The sequence below is a fragment of the Lissotriton helveticus genome, chromosome 3_1, assembly GCF_964261635.1.
Source record: "Lissotriton helveticus chromosome 3_1, aLisHel1.1, whole genome shotgun sequence".
Taxonomy (NCBI): domain Eukaryota; kingdom Metazoa; phylum Chordata; class Amphibia; order Caudata; family Salamandridae; genus Lissotriton; species Lissotriton helveticus.
In genome coordinates this window covers 1,766,348,805-1,766,352,497 of record NC_136061.1, presented here as the reverse complement: position 1 = coordinate 1,766,352,497, position 3,693 = coordinate 1,766,348,805, and the positions used below count along the sequence as shown (strand labels likewise).

General features: G+C 43.8%; 1 pseudogene; it reads right to left on the bottom strand.

Annotated features, from left to right (window-relative positions):
• Positions 1–2,958: 2,958 nt before the first annotated feature.
• On the bottom strand, positions 2,959–3,332 carry LOC144825129 (clavesin-2 pseudogene; annotated as a pseudogene).
• Positions 3,333–3,693: the final 361 nt, after the last annotated feature.

The window sequence follows — 3,693 nt, the reverse complement described above, 5'->3', positions numbered from 1 at the left end:
ATTATTTTTGTGCAGGAAGAGACAGCTTCCTGCACCAAAACAATCATTACAAGCAAAGAGGAGGAAACGTGGAACAATAAAAGTATTTCTCTTTGTTGCGCCATTCCTACGCCTCTCGGGGGTCGGCATAGGATTCTGACGCATTCTCAGTTTTTCAAAATGTTGTAAATCTGGGAATGTGTCCAGTCCATGAATGTTGCGTAGGAACACCCACAGCAACAACCATGGAACGCCTCTTTCACACAGAGTAATGCGTGAAAGGGGCTCATATTTACAAGGCCATGACCTTGTAAATATGGGCAAACCCATTGCGCACCTGGTGCAACAAAAAAAGCTTACGCACCGGCGGTGCAAAACGCTTGTAAATAAGCCCTAGTTTACTTGTGATTGCCTGAGGGCTCTGCGATGGTGTCCGATAAGGTCCTGGGTCAAATGTAAAGCCTTAATGATTTGCTTTAAGACGCTTCGGAACAAGCATTGGCATAGCCAATAGGTCTCGCTTTTGGGACCTTATAAGTGTTTAGCCATGCAGCACATTATCCTGGGTGCTGTGCCACCTGGGACTGGAGAGTTATACAATTACTACACACTGGATGAGGAGTCTGATTCAGGAATACATGCTTGCCTCAGGATAAAATTTGACACATTCAAAAGGCTTTTTATCGCAACCCCATTCTCACTACCAATGCACTGCACTCTGAGATGTAAATGTAAATGTAGTTGAGCTTATATAGCGCACAGCTACCCGCAGTGGGTGTCCCGGCGCTTGCTTAGGGAACCCGTCCTGGTATTCCCCTGTGAGATAGCAGAGTATCCACAAGGTGAAAGTCAGGCATCCCGCCGCGAGGGGCCGTTGTGGAGATTAAGCAAGCTATTGCCAAGAGTCGCAGAGTGTGAACCCGTGAGTCGAGGAGGCACCGGGGCGAGAATTATCGAGTCCGTGGAATTTTTAGCCCAAGACCCGCCGAGGCGGGGAATTGAACCCTGGTCCAGGACCGATCTTAGCTTCCGGGTCTGCTGCCTCTAACCCCTGAGCCACACTTCTCCAGATCTCACATGTACAACCAGTGCACTGCAGTCCAGCATGTCCCAGGCACCACTGTGCACTGTACTTCTAGATGTCCTGCTTTCAGAAATGTCACAAACACAGACAACCTGCCACATGTGAAAAATCACCAATTAAAAAAAAAATGCCCTGCCATTGCAAATGCCCTAAGGATCCATGACAAGCTGGCTGACTGATTAAACGATCCCGGCTGACATCTGCTTTACGTGTTTAGAAAGCCTTGAGCCGTATGTAGCCCCCTGTGTCACATGGCACGCACGGAAGTCACAGACAGTAGTTACGCGGAACGCTTGGGAGCCATGGGTAATGAGCTGGGCCAATGGAATCATGTTTCATCAAAAGGCGGAAGGCGCACTCATTGGAATCTGACACAGATTCTTCTTAGTCCAAATAGTTAAATTGGAATGACGAAAAAGAAAAACAGACATATTACAAACTACAATTATACAAAATATACAGAGACTATAAGTATTATACAGAAATGGATGGGATTTAAGACACAACATAACATGATTGATACAGAAATACAAGATTTTTTATTAAAATTATTTCCTATATACACCATTTACTCATGTAAAAAACACACACACATATATATACAAATATAAATCTAGATGAATGCATGACTCAAACACCACATATATATACAAACATGGTTAAAAAAGCAGACATAATAAAAATTGCTCCAACAGCACAGAGATTGACCAATGTTTAGTCATAACCAGATTCCTGATTGCTCCTGGTGATTTCTGTTTGTTAACTCACTGTCAGAAATCATGACCATAAATAAATATAAACAAAATCAATTTCTACGCAAGGAAAGAAGCAGATCAGTTCAATAGTATGAATATGAAAGAAGAAGAGGGACAGAACGAAGAAGAAGCAATAAAGGAAAAAACCGAGAAGGAAAGACAAAAACTGGAAAAAATAAACCCAAGAATGAAAATGAACCTAAATCAATAAAGAATCCATTAAGAAAGGGGAAAGTATAGAAAATCATAAATGAAGAGAAACAAACAATTCATATGTTTGCAATTGGCTAACTCAAAGGACCGAAAAAGATATGTCAATAGTTAAATGACACCAGTAATAGTCTCGGACTACATTCGCAAGGCATGCTGATGAAAGTGGGGCATGTAGCCACTCACCTCTAACAGATATGTGTCCAATTGGCATAGAAGCTTGAAAAATTATCAGTGCAAAAGATCTATATGGTACTGTAGCAAAAAAGAATAAACATAAAAACCATAATAAATAACAAAATCAATATCATGTGCTGACCTAAGATTATAAATAAAGCGGGCGAGACTCAAAAAAAGGGCGAGACCCAAAAAGAGCCAAGGAGGCAAGGACAAACTCACCTCCTGTTATAGTTCTGTCACAAGAGCAGGTGACACTTGCTCCCAGTAGTTCCAAGAGCACCGTTTGCAATTGCACAGCGATTTTAACAAAAAACAACCCAAAAAAATAAATCTTTGTTTCTAGCTCAAACACTTTAAAAGTAACTAAAAATATGACATGTGTCGCTCCACAGTGGAAGGACCTTTGCTAAGCTGAAGGGATCAGCTTTGTTGCCTATTGCTATATTTGGGCGTTAAATTAGTACTAATATAATACAAGCAATGCCCAGAGAGAGTTACCAAGTTTAAAAATGACGAAGTAATACTATTATAAAATGTGCCACATTATGCTCCATAATTTTCCTTTCACTGCAATCTGCTGCTAAAAGAAGGGAGGCATTTTAACCAGTCCTTAAACATGACCCTTGGAAATACTATTTTCTCAAGCAGAAAGTGGAAAAATATATGTGCAAAGTAATACCTCCCACAAAAATAGCGAGCCTGGGTGAGCACCAAATTGAGAATATAAGCCAGAGACTGGTGTCTGCGGTTTTACCTGGCCTGGTCCCAGTTTGCAACAAAGAGCACCATTATCTTCCATCCATAGTGTTCCAGGTGGGAGAGCACCCCCGCTGCTTGATGCCGGGGTCGGTGGCCTTGAAGTTCTTGAACATGTCCAGGTTCTGCTGGTGGTACTCGAAGTACTGTGCCAGTAGGCGGAAGGCCTCGAAGTGGTTGAACTTCCTGGCCCGCAGGAACCGCAAGATGAAGGCCACATCCGTGCGCAGGAAGCCGATGTCCGGCCGGGTGATGACCATGACTCGGACCTCCTGGATATCCTGGTGCAAGGTGTCCGGGTTCTCGTTCAGCTCTAGTCGGGCTTTCACCAGGGCCTCGTGTGAAAAGCCCGCCTGCAAGTCGGTCATTGTGGCACCTTCTGGGGCCTAGCGCCCTGCTGTCGGGGAGACACACTGCCCAGGGGCCGCAGTCAGTGAGCAGCAGGCACAAAAACTGATCTCAGCATAGGGTCAAAAGGTGGCGATCTCTAGGTCGTGCAGCAACCCAAATGACTTATTTCAACGGATGCATTGCTTCATCAGTGACGGCAGATGTTGCAGCTGCCTCCACCCTCCTTGTTCCCGTTAGATTGTTGAGATCCTTCAATCAGTGCGTGAGGTTTACCAGCGAAAGATCTGACTCATTTTCTTTATAATGAATATGCCTCCTGCAACGTTTGGTTTGCGTGCTCTTTCCCATTTTAGGCACATTTAACAATAAACCGCAACG